Source organism: Polistes fuscatus, unplaced genomic scaffold (assembly GCF_010416935.1).
Source record: "Polistes fuscatus isolate 324 unplaced genomic scaffold, CU_Pfus_HIC Scaffold3, whole genome shotgun sequence".
Lineage (NCBI taxonomy): Eukaryota > Metazoa > Arthropoda > Insecta > Hymenoptera > Vespidae > Polistes > Polistes fuscatus.
The window spans coordinates 14047333-14071822 of record NW_025113107.1 but is presented as its reverse complement, the minus strand read 5'-3'; the positions used below and the strand labels follow the sequence as shown (position 1 = coordinate 14071822).

The following is a 24490-nucleotide window of genomic DNA, read 5'->3' as shown; positions in this document are numbered from 1 at the left end:
CTTTCTTTATCCATTTCCCTGTACCATTTCGTTCACCCTTTTTGATCTCTCTCTCTCTCTTTCGATTGAAACAAACCATGGTCACGGCTGTTACACGGCCGGTACTATAAAATATTTTTACTTCAAATCCATCCCAAACACCCAACAAACACCCAACGGGCCTAATTAATTATTCATACCCGCGTTAACGCGAATTCCCTTTTATTCAACATTTACACTACGATAAATAGAATGAATGATTATCGTTGAAAAAAATAATCAAAGTAAATATATCACATTATGTCACATTACGCCGAACCGAACAGCCCACCGCATGAGATAAAACTATTTGTATAGTAATTCTATGGTGATAAAGAATTCTAAAGGTATTGATAATCTAAAATAAATATGTGATATTTTTGTCAATCTCAAGTTGCAGGCGATAGAAATAATTCTAAGATATTCGGTCTCCTCAAAAGGAAAGGGTCCGATGCTTGTTCCCCCTTTTGTAAACAAATGCAAGTTTGAACGGGTCAAATTCTGAGAACTGTGGAAGATACTCTCTCTCTTTAAGACGTTACAGGCGTTAAAAGAAAGAACTATCGATGACCAATAGGGAATCTGTGATTTAATAAGAAACGCCCCTGTAGGATAAAGAGAGTCCTTCCCCTCCCATTATATACTGGGTATAAAAAAAGTACGAATAAGTATTAATATGCATGAAGTCTCGAGTCGTAACGTTTAGTGTTACAATATTAAAAATATTTGGATTCCCATTTGAAAAGTAAATTAAAAATAATAAGAGTTTTATTTACTTTAAGTATAACGCGGGGAGTTTTTGTATTTTGTTCTATTTTCTTGTGTTTTGTGCAAATATATGATCGATATTTTGTACTACTTCGTCTGAACTGTTATTCACCCCAACCTATAATCAAACATATATATATATATATATATATCTAATTAGAAAAAAAAAATCTTAAAAAGCAAGCATAATTTCGACCTTGACGTTGGAACGATCTCTGGCAATATATCGAGTTACAAATGGCGGCGTGGTCTCGTAAAGGAAAGCGAATAATTAACTACCGAGCATATCGCTCTCGCTGGACGTTTAATGAAAATGGATATGGATGTAATCAAAAGTACGGGCTTAAAAAATGTGGAAAGGATTTAAAGCGATTCCGCGATAATAAGTGAAAGAGGGTGAGAGAGAGAGAGAGAGAGAGAGAGAGAGAAACGTGCGAACATGAAAAGGGGTCTTTAACCCGCGATATCTCGCGCAATAAACGGGTTGCATTGTCGGCCGATAAGGTAGACATTTTCATCGATTTACTTACAATTCAGAAACGATAACGCGTTTATTATCAAAATGGCGAAGAAAAGAAGAAGAAGAAGAAGAAGAAGAAGTATTATTGAATAATATATTATTGAGAAAGAGTTTTTTATTTCGTTTCGGATATCCAAGAAGAAACGGAAAATGTAAAAATATGCTCGTGGAATTATCGATATTCGAAAGAAGTTCGTCGAAAGGGCTTATCGAATAATAAACCGAGGGATCGATACGAGAATAAGTCTCGAAGACAGGAGCCATTATTGGAGACTAACGATTCGTCGTCGTTTGTTCGCCAGTCGTAATGCGAAGAATAGCGTGGTGCGTTTCTATCACTGATCGGATAGGAAAGTTTCTTCCTACCCTGACCACCGCAAGTCGTCCTCTTTTCTTTTCCAAGAGAAAACATTGGTTATCTCTTTTTACGTCTATCTCTTTCCATCCTTTATCCTTTACTTTGGTCGCGTACCGACGAGGAGAAGGAGGAGACTCGGGAAAGAAGAGCAAAAAAGGAAAGGAAAAGAAAAAGAACAAAAAATAGTGGAGGAAAGAGAAGAAGAAGAAGAAGAGGAAGAAGGGGAAAGAAAAAGGAACGGCAAGATAGTATGAAACGAGAAGAAGAGAGCTTGTATGTGTTCCGTGTACGCGTCTGTGTGCGTGGGGTGGCAAAAGGCGGATGGGAAAAGGGAGAAAACCGACAGCGATGCGGAGAGAGGTGCATCATCCGCGTTGTGCTCGAAATAGGGGTTGAAATGGTATGAGTACGGTAGCGGAGGAGGAGAAGGCAAAAGAGGAGGTTGAGGAGGAGGAGGAGGTGTGCATGATGTGCATTGAACCCCGACTGGGTATCGAGCTGCCAACTCATCCAGCTCGAACACGAGCAACCCCTTTCTCTCTCTGTCCTTCGTATAGGTTGGCCCTCTTTTGGAAATGTCTTCTTTCCTACTACGACTGCTGCTACTACTAGTAAGTACTATTATTTCTAAGATCCATTGGAGTACCACTACCGTTATGGGTATTATCGGGATCTATGCTATACGGTGGGTGGTGGTAGTAGACAGTGGCAACAACGGCGCTGCTAGACTGCTGCTGCTGCTGTTGCTGCTGCTGCTGCTGCTGATGCTGGTGTGTAATACGGACCCGGACCTACCACAAGCCGAGTCGCAGTGCGTAGCCGAGGAGTGTTTACTATTTTCGCGCATGCGCCTGGACAACCCCTGATTCTCCGCCGATTCATGATGAGCGACTCGATAGTGGGGAGAACAGACTCGGCGGTGGCCAAGAGGAATGGTGGAGAAGGAGGAGGAGGAGGAGGTGGAGAAGAAGGAGGAGTGAATAGCGACGAGGGTGGGGTGGTAGACTCTAACGGAAGGAAGGACCTCCAGAGGGATTGGTGGGGATCGTCGGTGCCGCCGCCGAGGTGCAACCACCCTGCTACATACATTCTTTCTCTCTCTCTCTCTCTCTCTGCGTTCTACTTGCCGGAGGAGGACTCCAATCGACGAAGAGAAAAACCACGTGGTGGGGCCGATGCAACGACGACGAGCGCAAAATGAGAAAGAGAGAGAGAGAGAGGAAGAGAGAGTAGAAGAGGTGCATTCCAGGTGGGGTAATCCCCACCGATCCTCCACCTCCTCTTCCTCCTCCACCTCCTCTCTCTCTTTTTCCTCCCGCCCTCCTATTCCTTTTCCCCTACTTCTTACTCTCTATTTCCTTCTCTCTCTTTCTTTCTGTTTCGAGTCCCCCCCTTAGAGAACGTAACCTACACCCTGCAAAAGCTACTGCACCGATGAGATCGGGCGCGGCGGGAGAGAAAGTGCAGCGGATGCGACGACACTGGACCCCGTGCGAGGGTCGAACGATTAATGATCATTCGCGCTTTCCTCTCTCTCCCTCTCTCTCTCTCTCTCTCTCGTTTATTCATCTAGCCGTCATATTTTTTCACTCGCTCGGCCTTTCCATCTTTCAGTATTCAAAGAAACAAATGATCGTTGGAAAGATCGTGATCGAATTTCGGGGAATCTTATAAGTGGCGTAATTCACTTCGCGATAGAGTATCCGTCACTTTAGTGTCGGAAAGATAGCAGCGCGAAGAACGGTTCATTAACTCGACGATTTGTGTCTCTGGAAGAATCGTGTTTAGTAAAAAAAAAAAAATAAAAGATGAAAAACGAATGTCTTTCGATCGATTAGGAGGGACGCTCGGTGATAACAGATCAGATGTATTAACTGGATGTATTAATAACACGTTTCTATTTTTTTTATTATTAGTATTTCAACGTATGTATACGAGATACCGTTTTAATTATAGTGATTTACGAGAGCTATAGTTTATATGGAAGGCTCTCGAGATACGAACGCGTGTGCATATTCGCAGCGATATCTCTGCTCGTATTTTCCTATTTTGTTTTTTACTTCTACGTATAATTTCTTTCTTTTTTTGTTTTTTTATTTATTTATTATTATTATTATTATTATTATTATTATTATTATCCCGTATTTTTTCCCCTCTCCGCTTTATCTCCTTTTTGCTGAACATTTTTTCACTTCTCTAACACATTGCGCACATTGACAGGCGCACTAGTCAGCCAGCCTATGTTCGATTCAAAGACACATGTCAAACTAGTTTTCCTAGATTATGGTCTTTAAGGCCTACGTTCAAGGTAAAACCAGGGCAGGACCGTACTTTATCGTTCCCGCACATCGACGCGTTACGATACCTACTACGATCGAGTTGCTTGTTCGAGGAAGCGTGAAATCGTTGACGAAAGCGTGATATCCGATAGCCATCGGCGTTATCTGCAATGTTGATCCGATGTAATATGCGAGTAGCTTACGATTAAAAGAGGCCAATAAGTTGCGATCGAGAGAAACATATAACACATACGTATATAATGTGTACAATAATACCTTTCGTGTTATTCTCTCTAACACGGCGAATATGCTGTTCCAAAGAAGAAAATCATTCTTTCACCGTTAATAACCTTGAACGTAAGGAGTTAGAAACGATCATTCGCATTTTATGCGGATTTGATCCCGAACGAACAGAGTATCTCGATCTGTTAAGTAGTAAAAACTGATAATGGTCAGACGTATATATTCGTAGCCAACGAAACCAAACGAGATTCGATCGGACTTTTTCTGCAACATTGTTATCGATGATACGAACAAATCACGCTAAAGACAACGAAATAAGAACAATTGTCATCGAAATAACGAGACATTAATGATACAACGAAGGAAAATCTTGAGAAAATGTGGAAAACGTTTAACGTTTCCTGTCAGCTGACCATTTTTATCGCGTAGAAGGACGCACGTTGTTTGCCGTCACACCAAAGATCGTTGTTGTCTGCTATTATGTATTATTTCTTCTTCTTCTTTTTTTTTCTTTTTATCATCCATAATCCCCTCCCTCCCTCCGTCGTACCCTGTGCGCCTCACTGATTTTCCTTCTCTCGGAACGAGGAGGCAGCGACGAAGAGCGCATGTTTTCGAGGCGGGCGCTAAAAACGAGGCTCGATTACGTAACCAGCAACGCTCGACACGTAGTCCGACGACCTTCCTCTATGGAAAGGATGGATCTGAAATAGCAACGACCCGAATATGGGTCAACATGCATTGTGGCTCGACCCTGTTCGCTTCGTGCCGCGTCCTACCGCACTGCACCGCACCGCACCGCACCGCACCGCACCGCACAGCACAGCACAGCACAGCACAGCACAGCACCGCACCAACTGCAACTCGATGAAGAAGCTGCTTTAGAATCGCGCGAACTGAAATAGATGTTTTATTAAACCGACTCTAGCCAACTCGTTTCGTTACTACCACTCGCATATATCCTATTTCTCTTTCTCTCTCGTTTGAATCATCATCCTAGCATTGTTCAAATCTAATCATAAAGCATATATGTTTTCTTGACACGGTGCTCTGCTGTTGCTGCTGCTCCTCCTCCTGCTGCTTGCTATTTGTTCCGTCGGAATGAGCAATAACATTTTTTTTTCTATTTTCATACATTTTTCCTATTTTTCAAGGCTTCGATATACTCGAACGATTTTTATCATCGGCAATGATTAATGCTCTTAGACTAGTATGCATAGTTGTAGCACGCGTTTCAAAGTATTTTGATTTCCCTATTAAATCTGGGATACGATCTAACGGAAAATAAATGAAATCGAACGATCCTTTAACTTCGGCGCCTTTTCAAAATACAAAGGTACTGTGTACAATAGTGCGTAATAAGGTTTGATCTCACTTGCGATCTATCTCTCTTTTTATCTGTCTGTCTATCTACCTGTCCCTCCGTCCGTCTATTTTACTCTCCTTCCATTCATAGCGAAACGCTTAAAAAGAAATTCCTTTTTTTGTTTCCTTTTGACCTCGAACGGTCGGGTCGACCCAATTCCATGTCCGAAGAAAATTCCTGTTCCGTTGGGGGAACAATTTTCGTCCGGGATATTCGAGGCCAGAAAATATATATCTCGCTGTACATGAGATGACAGAAGGAAGGAAATAAAAAGAAATAAGGTAAAAGGAGGAAAAGAGAGATGGATTGGAAAAAGTATTAAAAAATATTAAGAGGAACAAGAATAAAAAGTATATATGCTGAATGAAGAAGGATCGACAAAGGGTGAGAAAGAGAGAGAGAGAAAGAATATACTGAGATCTTCTATAAAAGAAAGAGAGAACAGATGCAGAGTTATAAAGAACGAGAGGAAAGAGGGGAAGTCTCATTGGGGTAGGTCGCGTTCTATTTTTGTGTACGTCGAAGCGTATCTCGTTGGAGTTAGCTCGGGGAAAGCAGCAACAGCAGCCTGCAAAGTCCGAGCCGTTAATGAAGTCGATACCCTGAAGTAAAAGCAGGAAGTCCAATTTACGGAGTGTAACTAAAAAGAAAAAGAAAAAGACAAAAAAAGAACGCGTGAAAGAATAAAAAGAAAATCACCTTTGACGAAGATTCGACCGAGTTATTAACCCATATCTTTCAATATATATATATCTTTTGGAAAGCTCACTTTAATGTCCCATTTATATAAAAGTATTTTATATGAAAAAAAAAATAATTATTTATTCTCGATAATAATTCATTCAAGAATAATATTAATGTTAAGGATTATCGGAAATATAATTGTCCTTGCGATCTCTCTCTCTCTCTTTCTCTCTCTCCTTTTTCTTTTAGAAGTTTAGTTTTTTACTGGATCAGGAAGCAGCACCAGCAGTAGCAGCTGTTGCAAGAGAAGACGGTCGCGTGTACCGGAGTACGAGAGGAGTGACAGAGAGAGAGAGAGAGGGGGATGAGGGATGAGGGACGAGGTAGAGAGGTATACTACGAGGGTGGAGATTGGGGTAGGTCGAACGAAAGCACGAAAAGAGAGAGCGAGAGAGAAAGAGAGAGGGAGAATTGGTTTGCCAGGCAGACACGGAGAGGGGGGTAGTCTTCGTTCCGAGCGAATAGAACTAGCAGAGAAAGAGAAAAAGATAGAAAGAGCAAAGTGGTTGCATGGCGCATGTGTATGTACAAGCCGAGTGCGTCGAGTGACGCGAGGATGGAAGGAAGGTAGGAAGGAAGGAAGGGTGCTGCTCGTGGTGGTGGTGGTGGTAGTGGTGGTAGTGATGGTGGTGGTGGTGGTGGCAGCGTTCTTCAACCTTTGCCCCAGAATGCTCCACGTAATACCCGATATGCAACGCCACAACGCGTTAATCGCGAACCGTTCGCAATTTCGACGTACGTATTATATATACACACACGTTATCCCTAAACCGATAGATTCTGTTTGTCACGATTTTCCGATTAGTAATCTAACGACATTAACAACGCGATTTTGTTCTTTTGAAAATTTGTGTAATCTTCGATAATAATTTATACTCCATATAGATCATCCCCCATTGAAATTAACGTTAATTCTTTACGAATGATTCGAAAAAATCGTAAGATGAAAATGAAAATAATGCTGGTATTTGAGATATCAAGTGAAAATAGGATATGATTTTGTTCTTTTGAAATTTGTGTAATAATCTTCGATAATAATTTATATTCCATATAGATCATCCCCATTGAAATTAACGTTAATTCTTTACGAATGATTCGAAAAAATCGTAAGATGAAAATGAAAATAATGCTGGTATTTGAGATATCAAGTGAAAATAGGATATGAACGACGAAACGATGCGAGTTTTGATTTGTTATCCGTTTTACACGGAACAAATTGAAAGGACATTTCCGGCAGAGAGTACGTTCACACTGGTGACCTACTCTCGGCGTCCTTCGAAGGTTTTTGGGTCAATCTCGATCGAAGATGACGCCCGGGGGTGGAAGCTTGCGAGCTTGCGAGCTAGCAAGCTAGCAAGCAAGCAACCGACCGACCAACCAAACAACCGAGCGAAAGAGAGAAAGAGAAAGACGTGGGGTAGGTGGGGTAGGTGGGGGTGGGGGTGGTCGAGGGCTACATTTTATCTTATTTCACGAGTTTATTTGGCACGCGTACCGCATCGAAACGTCGCGCGTGTCGCAAATAAAGACGCGGCCTGGCGCGTATTCAAGCTTCTTCGACTACGTTGTTGAACTTTTCCTAGTCGTCGCGACGCTTTGTCGTTGCCGGCCCGTTCGAGGGAAGGGGGGGGGGGGGAAGGGACTGGTCAACTTCTCCCAAAACGATCGAACGAATAAATACGTCGAGGGTAGGAAAAATGTCGCTTACCAAATTGATTCGATTTATTTTTATATATCCTCGTATCAAAATGATAATACAAAATTTAATATCTTATTTTTTCATTCGATCTCTAAAAATTTATCGATTTTTTTCTATCGTCAGAATTGCACTCGTGCAATAATCGAGTTCTTCTGCCCTTCGAAGCCATAGATTACGTAACAAAAGTACATTAAGCGCACACCTACGTAACGCGAACCAATCTCGTCACGTGGATCACGCGCATCTTCCCCCTCCCCCATCTATCCATTATTCAAACAGAATATATTTCCTACTCTTGTCCCTTTTTCTTTCCTTAGATAAAAGATAGATGATGACAAATCTATCCAAATAATCAAATATATCTAATCGCGACTTTCGAATGTATAAAAACGACAAAAAATATATCGAATTAAAAAAAAGAAAAAAAGATCAACCGTAGAATTATCGATAGAGATCTCAAAGGAGAAACAATTTCAATTAGTTTTTTTCTCGAAGAAAAAAACTAACATTCTCTTATACGATATCCCTAAGAGTCCTATTTATTCATAGAAATACGTTCATATGGACCAACTCTCTTAGAAATAATCTTACGTGCACGATCTATATTCTCTAAACGTCAAGAAAAAAACCTTTTGGAATCTCTTTTTACAAAAGTTCCATAGTGTAACACCGTATACGTATTACGCGTGTTTATGTGTGCTTTTAAAAAGAGCATTGAGAAAAAAAAAGAACGAGAGAGAGAGAGAGAGAGAAATACGAGCAAAACGTTTTCGAATCCAAGGTCTAACTTTCCTACAGTCCTTTCGAGAATCGCGTGGAAGCTTTCGACGAGGAAAAAGACACACACACACACACACAGAGAGAGAGAGAGAGAGAATTGACGCGAAAGGGGGAGGCAACGTGAACTGGGGAGGGAAAGGAGAGGGAGGGAGAGAGAGAAGGCTGCGAATGGAGGGCCGGTGAGCGAACCGAGGCGCTGTGACGACTGACCCAGTTACTGGTTGGAGGTAATGACCGATACTACACCTAACTCTCTTCCCCTCCCTCGTCACAACTCTAACACAGCCCTGTCTTCTTCCCTCCAACCTCTACCGTTACTCTCTCTCTCTCTCTCTCTCTCTCTCATTTTCCCTCTCTCTCTCTCACTCACTCACTCACTCTGTTCGTTTCGCATACGTTATATTCTCGCGCGCACACAAGTTCAAAAGCGATTTCCCATCAACTGTGTTCGTCACTAACACACCAATCTCCCATCCGTGTGCATTGCGTATACGTATGTGTGTATGTATGTATGTGTGTATGTATGCGCCTACGCGTACAATCTCTTTGCTCTATCTAATGCTATACGAAGTCTAGGAGCAACTAACAGGCACGGAACGTATTACCTAGAACCCCGAGCTTTAACTTTCCATTTCTATTCTCTCGATACGTTACGTACGTGGAATCTTAGAAATATTTTTATTAACGGTATGCAGTTGATTTCTATTTTTATTGATGTATTTAAGGATTATTATTTACCGGTGCTTTTTATTTGGTTTTGATATGTAATCGGTTTTGATAACGAGTATCGAAATAATTGTTTATTATGTATAAGTAGAATGAATTTGTGTAAGGTTAATGATAATCGATTAATTTGAAATCATATCTGATTAATTTGAAATAAAATCTGTATCAGCACGAAAAACTCTGTCAGTATAATATATTTTATTATACTCTGAGCGCATAAGTACTCTCTCGCTGCGACGTCTTTTACACGCATGCGCGTCCACAGACTGCGGAATGACGTTCTCTCTGCTAGGAAACTAGACAAAATCAAGAGCGTAAAGTTAAAACTAAGTGCCCCTTTGCTCAAATTTCATCGTCAAATTTATAACAATTTTCATTTGATTAAACTTATTTTTCCACCCCACCCCCATTACGTTTAGCGTTAGATTTTCAATGTTGGACAAAGATTCGATGGAAGAAATAACTAATAGAAAATACTTTGTTGTTCGTAAAGAGAATTAAGAGCAAAAGAAGGACCCTCCTCTCTGCAATAGGCGATGTGCACGCTCTACTTGCGATCCGATTGATGAAGGGTTCTCCTCCAAGCTCGGTTAGAAAAGAGGGAGGCGATGATGTGGATGATGGGGGATAGTCTCGTCAAGGCTTACTTACAAAGTACCACATCGTCTCTTTTTTTCCCCATCTTAAACCACGAATAAAACTTTGTTTAACAAAGATAGAACAAATACAGCAGCGTCTTCCTGCCAATATTTCGGATAAAGAAAGCATGGAATACGATTCATACGAGATCGAATGAAGTCTAGCGTGCGAAAGGGTTAATCGTTGGAAAAAGAAAAACAAAGAATGATTTGCGTGAACATATTTTGTTTTAAGAGACAAAAAGAAATGAAAATGATAAGATAATTTTAATGAAATTTGATGCGAGCATAGGAAAGTTAATTATTTCGATTACTCAGGATTCGCAAGTATGCAACGTATATCTAGAAATAGTACTACCGAGAGTTGTTTACGCCGCGCTTGGTCGAAGTTTAACGAAGATCTGGGTCAAGTAGTGTTTGGAATCCTTTGAATCTCGAGAAACGAGAGGGAAAAAACGTTCACCTAGCGCGAGTTTAAGTCTCATTCCAGAAGTCGTCGTGACGGCCTCGATATATACAGCTGCCTCCTGGGGTCAACATAGAGTGTCACTGACAAGTCTCTCTTTCTTAGTATCTTAAAGAAGGCTGGCAAGGATTCCACGCGTACTTGCTCACCCAATGAGAGTGATAGAGAACGTCGGTCATAGTCACTATGCTGCCACACTTCTATCCCCCCCCCTCCCCACCGTTTGGTTATCACTCTCTCAGTCACTCTGCTGGCATTATCTAGTCGCCTGCCTATTCATCCAACGATCGTGCATTTCGAGTCCTTGATGGAAAGGATAAGGACACCGTTCTTGAATTTCCTTTTTTTTATTTCTTTTTTATTTCTTTTCATTATTTTCATTTTATTCTCACGACTTCGAGACGACGCTCATTCCCCGTTCTATTTTCCACCAAAATCTTGACCAATAGGAGATTAAATGAAACTTCTAATAACGTTGACAAAGTTACGCATCGTGCGAATAATTGATATCGCAGTTTTCTGCACTAGATCTTGAACACTTTCAATGACAACTCGTTAGTAGGGACGAAGGCGTTACGATCTGAGAGGAATAAGTGGGGGAGGTAAATGCATTCTCAGCCGACGACGACGAAGACGACGAAGACGACGAGTAAGCGGCGCAAATCGCCCACGGCGAAGATGATAACGAAGTAGGCCAGACAAAAGTTTCCTCGATACCTCGAAAAATAGGTGGAAAAATGAATGATAAAGATAGCGTTAAGTCGCCGCCTTTTTTTTTTCTATCTTTCTCTCTCTCTCTCGCTCTCGTACAATACTCGAACGTTCCTTTCGTAGTTTGTCGGCTCTAATCGTCGACCTTTTACGTAATCGCGAGTGAACGAGCATAGGACACCCTACCACTCTTCTTCTTTTCAACTCTAATTGTTCTAATTGTTAACGAGCAAGTCTATCTCTCTCTCTCTCTCTCTTTCTCTCTCATTTAAACATAGGAAAACGTGTGTCACATTTATATAAGGAAAAAAATAGAAATTGTTAAATTCCTCTAATGAAGTAGGTGTGTAGATTTTGGAGGGAAATCGAAGGAATATATCGTTACAGGATCGTTTCCGGTCTTTTGATAGGATAATCGACGATACTATCGTATAAACGTGGTACGAAATCGGCATCGAGTTCCAAGAGAAAGAGAGAGAGAGATAGATAGATAGTCGTTGGTCGATGTATTCTCGGTTGTTTATTTAGGCCAAGCGAGGTGAATCGTTCGGTGCTCGCGTTTAGCATGCTTGGAGTATGCTGTTCTAACAGAGCAGAGAGACACCAAAGAAAAAAAGCAACAAATAGAGATAGGGATGGACGAATGGATGGATTGAGATGAAAAGGAATTGCATTGCGTCGCGTTGCGTTTCGTTGCGTTTCGTTGCGTTGAGTTTCGTTGTTGTTCGACGAAAACTATGCGAAAGGGGCGGTCTTAGCATCGTCGCACGTCAACAACCTAAAAAGATAAAACAGGATAATTGCGAATAACGAGCAGGGAGAGGGATACTTTTGCGAAAAATCTGACTAAGCGGAATATGATTTGCCATTTGAATTTGATACGAGTACAACGATTCGATATTATTATTTTATGGGCGTGTTCGAATTAGCATTAAGCGTTCACCGATAGAAAAAGATTAGATCTCTTTCTTTCTTTATTTCTCATTCGAATAAACGAGATATCGGTGTACGTTTATGTAGCAAGTTGTGTTCGCGTCATTCGCCGTTTTCGTAACATGACTTTGTATCATGAACTTTTCGATGACGTTTGCGCAACACCATCAAGTCAGCCAATACAAACGACGATGACGACGACGACGACGACAACGTCTGGGTTGGTCGTTGATGTTGTTCTCGATCTCTTCTTCTTCTTCTTCTTCTTATCTTTTTATTCCTAAAATCTTCCCTTCCTTTCAAAGAAATTTCATCCTTAAGTTACGAAAAATTTCGATCTTCTGATCGAATAAAACCGAATTTGTTTATCTACGTTTTATTATCTATCAAAACGTTCCAACTAATTTCCTAATACATTCAAACGATACAAAATATCTCAATTCAAACTCAACGCACAATCACGTAAACGAATTAAAAATATTTTTTGCATTTTATTAAATAAGTTGCTTGCGAAAGATGAAAATCAATAGAAATAAAATAGCTACGACTGGTTTTGATAGTTTCTAGTCCCAATACGATCTTCGTGAAAGAAAAAGAAGAAGAAGAAGAATTCGATCGCTTCCTTGTACCTTGTTTTACTCATTTTCTTATTTTATCCCACTGTATCTCTCTCTCTCTCTCTCTCTTGAACATGCAACTTTCTAGTCGATTCTCGCGTTAGTCTCTCGAAACGAAAGAAGACAGGGGCAGCCTGACTATGTTGACTGACTGCAAGTCGCCTAAGCGTCAGTAGTAATGGCCGACACCGAGCGGACCATTAACGTTACGCAACTAGTGAAACTATCCCGGCAGCGTACCAGCAAAGCTCATGCTCAATCTCCTCCTTCCTTTCCTCCTCCAACAAATTTTCTATTCTCATTATTTATTTCCTTCGCCATATATCCTTTTATTTTATTCTCATTTATATCTCTCGAAAATTGTATACCTTAAAATTTCGTTTCGAATAAAATCCTAGAGGATTTAAAGATCGTCACGAGTTTCTCAAATAAACGAAAAATTCATCAAAAATAACAGAAACGAATGAACGAATCTGTTTGGTAATCACTATAATATAATTGGATTACGTACGAGGAAGTACGTACTCTTGAAAATGTCGCCCAAACGATTACAAGTATATCATAGTACATGACAGTGATTATCCTACGTGAAAGCTCGTTACGTATTCTATAATAAATTTACGATACAAATACACGTATCCACCTATGTAACATCGAACTTAGAATTAACGTTAAAAAATCAATTGCGAAAGTAAACCCCTTTTTCCTTTTTCTATTCTTTCTTTTCATCATTTCTTCCTTCCTTCCTTCTTTCCTTCTTTTAAAATAAAACACACGTAACGGAGAATAATTATACGCGGAAAAGTTTAAATCGATAATTATGATATCGTTCACCGAAAGGACACAAAAAATAATTGTTTTTCTACAAATTTATCGGTTTCGAATGCATTCCATTTTTTCGTCTTCTTCTTCTTCTTTTTTTTCTTTCTTCTTTAACATCGTTACACTTTCTCCGTTGCACTTCCCTCCCCACGTCACCCCTCACTTCTCTGTTCCTATTTGCCTTACTCGATTACTTCTCTTTGACTTTTTTATTCGCGATAACGACGCTTCTATTACTATAGTTCGTGGTTGAGACGACTACTTTGCTACTATTAAATGAACGGTTAATTGCGTTACGTAACAGGAAGTGAAATGACCCTATCTCGTTTCAACGCACAGCACCTCACGGACCCAAGCTCCGATGAAAAATATTTCTCTTCTTTTTGTTTCTGCTATTTGCCAAAAGCAAGCGCTAACGTGTACTAACGATAGTCAGAAATGCACCATAAGCAACTTTTACTAATGCAAAATAAAGAAACGGTTAGGAGAACGAACGTAGTTCACTCTCACGGCTCAACGTTTCTCTTTTTGTTTCCTCTTTTGGTTTGGTTTGTTTTGTTTTTTTTATTTTGTTTGTTTTTTTTACCTGAGCTACTCCCACAGACGCGTTTACGCCCACGCAATATTCCGTTTGAATCATCCCGACGGTAATTTTTCTTTTTCTTTTTTTCTTTTTCTTTTTTTTTTTTGTTTGCAATACGTCCATTACATAATCATTCGACCAAGTGCGATGTGCTACCAAAATAGGTTTTAACTCGACCTCCGAGAATGTTGACTTATTATGCGAGATAACTTTCTCGTGACTTTTGAAAGTTTTATTCCGCTCGTACCGAATAGAACGCGTCTCGCGTCTACGTTGATGTGTTTTTTTACTTTTTTTTTTACTTTTTTATTTCTTCGTTTCTTTTTTTTTTATTCTCGTGAAATTAGACGGGGAAAAAAAAAAGAAAATCATGGCAGCCGAGTTAAAAAAAAGCAACATACGCACCTACTAATCTTGATTTTAATTCTATAATCTTAATTCGAATGAACACAATTTTCTAGAAACCGGTGAGACGAGGAATACGTTTTTTATTTTCTTCGTTTATCATTTCAAATATATTTGGTATTACTCAACACCAATCTATACGCGTGGAAAGTTGCATTAGAGTTAAAAGAAACAAACATTTTATTCGAGAGAAAAATAATAATAAAGAAAAAAAGAAAAAAGAAATATAAATAAAACTGACGAGAGATAGAAAAAAATTTTTGTCGATCTACTCGATATCGATAGGCGAGATATATATTTTCGTTGGTTGTTTTTGTCGAAAAAATCCGGTTTACGAGTTTCCTCCTCTTAGGTCCTAGAATCACGGTTGCTTACTTCGTTCGTTGCTCGACTGATTCAGGAAGTGAATTCGTTCTTGTAAGTGAAAGTCGTTAGCTAGCTTGGTTAAAGCCATTCACGGAGTTAGGATACGAAAGAAGAAGTCAGTAAGTATTTACTTACTATAATACAACGTGTGTAAAATCATATTATACGATATGTTCCAAAGAATATATTTATATATTTATATATATTATTATTATTTATTATTATATATTTATATATTATATTATTATTATATATATTATTATATATTTATATTTATATATTTATATTTATATATTTATATATAGGAATATATATATATATATATATGAAAAGAATATTCATTGTTATAATTATAACAATATATATTAATATAAATATAACAAAAAATATATAAATTAATATAAATATAACAATATATATTAATTATATAAATATTAATATAATATTATATAATAATAATATAATATTATATTATATATATAAATATTAAAAATTCATATATATATATATTTTGTTGATTTATTCTAACGTGACGGGATTGTTAAGAGGAGGAGGAGGAGGAGGAGGAGGTGGAGATGGAGGTTGGTTTTCGTTTAGACGATATCATTAATAATATATTATTTAGTTAGTTCTTATTTCTTCTTGAATTCTACTTACTACTGATTACATAATAGTTTCGTCACCCTACACAACTCGACAAACATACGCATTAATAATAACTGTTATTAATAAGATAATGTCGAGCGTTATACCACGTAAATCGATATCGTGGCATAACTCGACTCGAGGAGCTCTGATTATTACGTATCGCGAACGAGTCTATAACATTCATCATAAAAGACATACAAGCTTCTTTCTATATCGACTATGTATGTAATACTACAGTGTGTCTCTTGGAATCGTTGGAAAATCATTTTACGTTTTATGCAACGTAAATTCGATTTCTATGGGGTGGGTGGGTGGGGGGAGGTGGGGTAGGGAATAAGGAATCGAATGAGAACCACTGCGGAAGAGAGAGCGATCACACTCGACGATTCGCAAAGCACGTACACACACACACACACACATGTGTGTATTCGGTACGCGATCGTGCGCGCGCGCGCGCGCGCGATGTTGGATAACCGAAAAAGCAAGCGACCCGGGTAATGGTGCGTGCACGGCTATCAAATTATTTTCACCTTTCAAGTCCACGCATTCGACGATCCATTGTCAAGTTTAAGTGCCGAATTACTCGAGGCCATACGTACGGAGGAAACTTTTTTTTTTTACCCTTCCTTCTTCGTCTCTTTAATTATTTCTTTCTTTCTTTCTTTCTTCCTTTATTTTTTCTTTCCCCCTCTCTCTCTCTCACACTTTCTGGTCATGCATTTTGCATGCATCTTACGTTGGCGTAACATCCATCTCTCGAAATACTTTATTTTATTTATATATTCAAACGTTTATATATATACATTATGACTTGTTTCTAACTATTCCCCTTCACAGTTAGGGCCGAAATCTAGTAAAAGATTACATTTTAGGGGCCAAACAAATTTATAACAGAAAATAAAATCGATCGGGAAAAGAAGGGTGTATGCGTATCTAAACGTGCCCTTAAAAACAACATTTTATATTTATACCATTTTAACGTTTAAAATAATATTCTCGTCGAAGATTATTCTCTTAAGAAGTTCCTAAGTTCGAAAAATAAAAATAAAAGAAGAAATCGATCGCGAAAAAGGGTTTCGATGAGTATTCGAAATATCTTGGAACGAGATCGTAGCTTTCGTGGGCGTACTGCGAAATTTAAAGTTAATCCAGGCTGGGCTGGCATTTCACGGAAACGGAAATATCAAAGCTCCCTCCTCCCTCCAGCCTCTCTCTCTCTCTCTATTTTCGAGTGGTGGACGTGCGCAGTACGCGCCGGTTCTCTATCTTCGACTCGAAGATATCGGCTTAGCATACATTGCGGGTAGGAGTCCACCTTGCATCGTGGGACTGTGACACGGGTGTACGACAAACACTTACGTCCAACGAAAGAGAAAGAGAAAGATTGGATCGCGAGCAAGCAAGCAAGCAAGCAAGCAAGCTAGCTAGCTAGCTAGCTAGCAGCAAGCCAATGAAAAAAGAAAGACACGACACGATAATATAACGTGTACGCTTGGTCTATGTTCATGTGTGCGTGTATGTGTGTATATGCGTAAATGCGCATGAGTGCAACTCACGTAGGTAGACTAGGTCCGATGGTAATGGTAATAGTAATGGTGGTGGTGATGCTGATGGTGGTGTAGGTAGAGAACCTCGCGAGGCGGGCTGGCGGGGTTTGCGGGGGCAGAGAAGCTCGCAGGGGTTTATAGATAGCAGTGCATGGCCTAGAAACTGTGCCGCTCGGTGTTTTTGACCCTTCGCCTAGCTACCGCTTCTGGGCCATTGCAACATCGTGTGTTCGTACCTCTTAAGCCACGTTCACACGCGCGAGCTAACGATTCGAAATTTCTTCTTGAATTTTAGTTAGACGATGATTCTTCGTTGGAATGATCCAAGAAAGGATTTAGGTAGATATAAAATAAGTTGAGGATAATAAATGTAGTCGACAGTTGATCCAAGGATCAACAACAACAACAACACCAACAACGAGGACGGTAGTCCTTCCTCTATTCGTTATTATCCAGGTCAGAAGGAAAGTGAAGGAAATGAAAAATCATCGTCTGTTGTTGGGTACGATCTCGCAATCTCCCGGTATCAGCATCATCTGAAAATAATGCATCGCAAGCGTCTAGGATCGTTCGGTTCGATTATTATCTGTCGGATCCAGTGTTCAACGCTGGCAAATATACTAGAGTAGTAGAAGAAGGAGGAGGAGGGGGTGGAGAAAGAGGAGAGAAAGAAGAGCGAAGAAGGATGGCGGACCGAAGAAGGAAGGAACGGGTTGGAAGGGGGTGGAACGGGTTGGTTGGGAGGGAAAGAAGGGAAAAACTCGCTCTAGTCGGTGTACTCTACTCGACCTCCTTATCGACCGTGGATTCGACCTCGCTCGCGCGTTTATCGCTTCCGGGTCGTTGCTTCGTGACGGGTCATTTTAAGCACCGTTCACAACGTTCCGCGGGAACCTTGTTTTACCAAAGTACAGAGGCTAAACGCAACTCTACAAACCCAGGTAGAGATACCAAAGCCAGGAAATATCTTTCATCTTCTTCTCTCGGCTCGACTCGCGACCTATGACCTTCTTCCGCCTTCCTTCTCTCTTCCTCTCTCTTAGTCCAATGCACGCTTGTATTTCCTTTTCGAGTGGTAAAAAGAACGATCGCGTTCTCCTTTTCCACCGATAAAATTCATGATTTACGGTTTCTCTCTTTCGAGTATTACGAATATAAAAGCTAAGTTTCTCGTAATAATGCAAATGCGATCTTTCCCCGATCGATTTCATTCTTCTTCTTCTTCTTCTTCTTCTTCTATTTATTCCTCTTGTAACATTTTATTTAACGAATCCGACCCCGATTTCTATATTTCGACTAATGTCGACCAAAGTCTGCCACACCATTGTGCTTATATTTGACTTTAAATAATCGTACGTTTTATATATATATATGTGTGTGTAATTACAAAACACACCGTGTATATAAAAGTTGATAAAGAAGTATATAAATATTATCTAGAGACTTATGGAGGATTAAGACGGCTAGAAAGAGTTCTCGTGAACGGCGTTTTCAACGTTTATTACGCGTAGTACGTAGGAGTGACGTAAGATAACTTTCGCTCGTTTCTACCGATTACCAGCCGGCGCACTACCTTGCACTTGCATCGGCCGCGATTGCGAGCGTGCAACACGGTGCAACGATTAAAGTACGCACGAGCATAGGATGTATATATTCGTTTATAATAGACGAAACCAGTCTCCAACACTAAAGCAACGTAATTCGCGGTGACAAGTCAGGGCCGGTCGGTCAGTCATTGGACGATCAAGGATCGATATTATGCTATCGTCGTTAGAACGATTTATCCTTCGTACGAGTCCTCGATAATTTATTATAAAAACACTAAATGAGAATAGGACAAAAGAAATAAATAAGAAGAAAAATCATTTATCATTTTCTACGAGATATCTATAAATCGGGTTTCGTAATCTAAATGAATATACGGTTAACATTGTCGTTAATATTTCGTAATATTGCTAATAACCGATATTTCATTGTTATTGAAATTATGGATAGGTGCAAATTTGTGCAGAAAGAGAGAGAGAAGCAAAAAACTAAATGCAAAAAGTGAGAAAACACACGTAGGGTGTTGCTGTCGTTAGGATAAAAAAGATGTCGATAATAGCAACCGCTCGTGCTCCACATACGCGAGACAATTCTTTCTCCGGCATAGTCATAATTACGACCTCGTATGCGTGTCACGCGTTTAGGCACGCGCGCAACACAGAACGAGAGAGAACCTCGTCTCGATCCAACGGGATCGGTTTGCAGCGAAAGTGAACGCGTCATGGCTCGTAGCTTCTTCTTCTTCTTCTTCTCCTTCTTCTTTTTATTCTTTTACTACTACTACTACTATTTCTATTTCTCTACTACTTCTCTTCGTTCCTTCACCGGAAAAGTCGTTCTGCTAGTTTACCGTTGGTCTGCCTTCGTTACTACTCTCATCACGACGACACAATTCTCGCTTTTACATCGTTGTAAATGAAATCCCTCGAAAGATTATTGACAATCGATCATATTTATACGTGACTAAAGAATCAAAAAAAAAAAAAAAAACTGGTGTGTGTACTTATGTACGCACGTAAGAAGTTATACTTCTTTGCCGTACCAAAACGAACATAACCTCAATAACCTCAATAACCTCAAAAATAACTTCAAAAAAAAACTTCAAAGAAAAAAAATAACTTCAAAAAAAAATAATTATTAATATATATATATAAGAAAGAATAAAAAAAAAGAAAAAAACTGGTGTGTGTACTTATGTACGCACGTAAGAAGTTAAACTTCTTTGCCGTACCAAAACGAACATAACCTCAATAACCTCAAAAATTACTTCAAAAAAAAACTTCAAAGAAAAAAAATAACTTAAAAAAAAAATAATTATTATTATATATATAAGAAAGAATAAAAAAAGGAAAAAGAAAATATCAAAATATAGATATCAGTCCACGCTAAATATAAGAAAGATATATCGAATTACTTGACGCGTCAACAGTCATGGCGCGGTTACAGCATTAGTTCCCGCTTCGATCATTTAAGTAAAGCAGCGCTGAGTACGATTAGTATTTGGATGGGTGACCCGCTTGAGAAAAAAAGGGGGGAAGAAGAAAAGAAGACAACTTCATGCCGTATACTTGAAATCGCTTTGCCGCGCTTCGTAAATACCGACAAACTTCATGGTGTCGTTTTTCCAGACGCTCGGAACAAAATCAACTCCCCATTACATTTTCCCCAACGCGCCAAAAGAAGTATAACTTCAAAAATAGAAAAACATATAAAAACAATAATCGAATTATTCGTCGAACGAAAAATATACTTTGGAAATAAATTTGCTAATATACACGTTGGTACGTTTTTATCGAAAATATTGATGATCGATTTATAAATATTCATCCGGTACCGTCATTTAAATGAGTATTATATTATAACTCTTGAAATATTACCGTCCAGTATTTTTAACGATATTTTTTTTTAAAAAAAACGATCGTTGCACGCGATAAAAAGATCGATAACGCGAAAGGTTTAATTAAACGGTGGAATCTTACATGGCGTTGTTGTAAATCTCGATTCACCGTTTAACTTGCGACACTTCGTATAAATAGGCTAACGAGACGGAAGAAGAGAGAAAAGAGAGGAGAGAAGAGAAGAGAAGAGAAGAGAAGAGAAGCTCGATGGAATGATTTTCTCACGTTTGAAAGTTACACACTCGTTACGAGGCACATGGTTGCTTCTGATCTGGCCGAGAAGATTAGTATACCTAGATATAGCAAAAGAATCCAGCTCGCGGCATCTGGTTCGCACGCATTAACACGCTAGAAAGAGAAAGAGAAAGAGAGTTCAAAATTCCGTTCGATTACGAAGAACTCTATCGGATAAGTGAGTAGGTTTTTTGTTTTTTTTCTTTACGCTGGTAATAAGGATGAAATAAAAAAAGATAACTAGTCTGTCAGTTCGGGATTAATGTTTATCCACCTTTCCATTTTTTTTCTATTTCTCTCCGACATTCTTTTCTTCTTTCATTTTCTTTCTTTCATAACAAATAAACGCGATATTGAAAAGTAAATCTTAACTTTTTTTTCTATACAATCGTGTTTGATAGAAAAGAAAAGAAAAGAAAATAAAAGAAAAGGGAAAAGAAAATAAAATAAAAAGAAATGATTTGTTTGAAAGCATAAATACTAATCAATCTTTCCTTCTCTTTTTAAAGACACGACGTCGTCTTCTAGCATCGCAAAGAGTTACAAACACATCGGCACGGTCCCGCGAACGCGAAATATGTCGGTCGTAACTTTCTCTTTGGCCAGGGGCTCTCAAACTCGCTTCCTGATTCCGCCGTGAGGTTCTTCCAACGATGATAATAATCAAGATTATCGAATCAAGCGAGTTGTTATTCAACGTAATCTAGAAAGTTGTCTCGAGAGGGAAGGTGATTATTCGAATCGTTTTGAGAACCCCTGACAACGAATACGATGACTTATCTACGCTTTCTATGTTCGATCACCAACCACCTCCGTAATTATTTAATACGCGGAAGAGAACAACGTCAACACGGGTCGAGCTACCATCGCGAAAGATTTTTTTCCTTCGGAAGAAAACGAAAAGCAAGAAGAAGAAGAAAAAAAAACAATTAACAAAAATCAAATGAATTTTGATAAGAACGATTTAACCTATCAAACTTGGGTTGTTGAGGTGTCTTTTAATAAAATCAGATTAAAAGTTATCATTTATATCCTTATATCATTTTCTTCCTTATTCCATCCCTTAAAAACCGAATAGAAAGTTGTAGTGCCAAGTAGACCGCCGAATGGTGTTCTTCTTTTCTTCCTTTGCCAACAAGTTTGAACTTTTTTCGTTGCTTTTTTTTTTTTGTTTCTTTTTCAATCAAAGTCCAAACGTCGCGTTTGGCGTTGGATATATTAAACTGGCGTTGCTGGTTGCTACTGGCTTTTGCGTAATGGTAGTAGAGAAACATCATCGTTGCTTGCAAGACGACGCCATAACGTTGAGAGTACATTAACCCCAGGAGAGAGACCCGAACGTTGCTTTCTCCATCGACGAACGACGGTCCCTTTCCTCTAATCTCCCGCTTACCCCTTTTCTGCAATTTCTGCTGCTGTTGCTTAGAAAATTTCATTTGTATACTCTCCTAAAAAAATCTGATGATAATAAAAACGCAAAGAGGGATCTTCATCGTCAAATGTTAATGTAATAAAAAAAGAAAAAAATATTGCGGCAGAGTCGTGGAACGTTTGTAAATGATCGAACATCTACCACCACCACCACCACCACCACCATCGGTAAACCCACGAGCTTGCGCACACGTATAGTAAAACCGAGCGAAACGAAACGTGGCTGGCATAAGTGCGTGAATGTGCGTGTTTCCAGGAGGAACTAGGAAGAGAACGAGGAAGAGAGAAATGGGGGTGTGCAGGTTCGTCGGAACGGGTGGGGGAAGGGCGCCCTTGCCCTTGGCATTGCCGCTCGATACGAATAGTCAGGGCTGTCCAAAACGGTGCCGAGCCAATTTGACGTGCGCGTAAGCTTCAAGCACGAATGCTCGCTCTCGGGAAATCAACAACAAATTATAGATATCCGTGTATTCTTCCTCGAAATATTTCGTATATAATACTCGATCCTATTTTCTTCTAAAAATCTATCTTCCCCCAATCGAGAGAAAAAGTTTAAACGTCGATAAAAGAAAAACTTTGCTTAAAATGCAAATAGAAAGTATAATCGTTAATAAAAGATAATAACGTTATACGTATCTTAAAAAAACTCATTCGCGTACGAAACTATAAAGGAGACAAAATTCGTGACTAAAGTCAAATAAAGTATTTGAAAAAGTATAATGCTATCCATACCTTGAGATAATATTTACTCGTGCTATATAGAAAAAGAAAATGAAAAAAAGAAGAAATAAGTAAAAAGAGGGAGAAAAAATGAGGAATAAAAAATAAATAGTCGATAAGATTAAAGGAGAAATTCGGAACGTTTTGGACAAGTCGTTGTGGAAGCCGTTGCGCACCGTTTACGCATGCTCTCGCCCTTGCCCTTGGTCGATACTCATCCCCTCGAAGACTGCCTTTTTCCGGAGTGAGCCCTACCCTCCTCTCCCTATCCTCCTCCGTTGCTTCGCGATCTTTCTTCCCTGTTCCTCGGTTTCCCCGAGACCACGTGGCGGCCACGTGGAACACGTAATTCCACTTCTGCGCAGGTGCCAACCCCCAGGAAAAGTCCCTCAGGGAACGATTACACCCTCCTCCGACGGGTCAATGCACTCTCCGAAAGTAGGCAAGGTGTGGCCTAATTGCGAATCTTTTCCTTCCTTCCTTCCTTCCTTTTTATTGTTTTCTTTTCCACGAAATTTCTACCCCTCGTTTTGTTTTCTTTTTTTTTACTGATACGAAGAACAATTTTTTTCTTTCTTTCTTTCTTCCCCTTCGCTAAGTTTTTAATTATTATTATAATTATTATTGTTGTTGTTGTTGTTATACAAATTTGTTAGATTAATTTTTCAATTAGGATTATTTAACAGAGACACATAGTTCGAATAATATATCGTTAACATTTTATCTTCCACGCTTCTCGAAGGAGGAACCCCTTGCGAAGGTCAACGACCTTAATCGTTCCATTCCGTGGGGTTTGTCCCTCCCTTTCTCCTCATATTCTCCCGAAGACCCATGAATCAGGATGCTCTTTAGGGTTCGCTCACCGACATCTGCTATGGCTGACAACAGCCTATAATTAATCGATGTTAAAACTTTCTCGCGTAACGAGATGGAAGGATTCGCGTTCTTGTATCATTAAAAAATTAAAAAAAAAAGATTAAAAAAAAAACACACTCCATTACTCGCATTAAATTATACATTAATAATTAAAAATAAGGAAAATTGTAATTCCTCGTGTTTTGAGTTAAGCTCTTGGAGAGAAAAAAACTTCGAAAGGTTCCTTCCTCCTTCCTATTTTCCTTCTTCTTCTTCTTCTTCTTGTTTTTTTTTGTTCTAACTCTTAAACTCTGGAGCGTTGGAATCGAGCATTGGAGAGAAAGAGAGAGAAAAAGAGGGGGTTGGGCAACCCTCGTAATTTCAAAGACCACGACAGGAAAAAAGTTTAAAACGATGGACAACTACTTTGTTTTTTTTTTCTTCTCCCATTCCACCCCCTGTTTTTCTTCTACTCGTTCTTCCTTACTCCCATTTCTCGGATATTTGAAAAAATGCCTTTTCGATACACGAAAGAGATCGTACGTCTACGTCAGGATTCGTTCGATACGT

The 24490-nt window shown here is 39.3% G+C and overlaps 1 protein-coding gene across 1 annotated transcript in view; it reads left to right on the top strand.

Annotated features, from left to right (window-relative positions):
* LOC122519453 (hormone receptor 4) overlaps positions 1-24490 on the top strand; it is an 87203-nt gene that overhangs the window by 21961 nt on the left and 40752 nt on the right. The gene's annotated exons all lie outside the window — the stretch shown is intronic.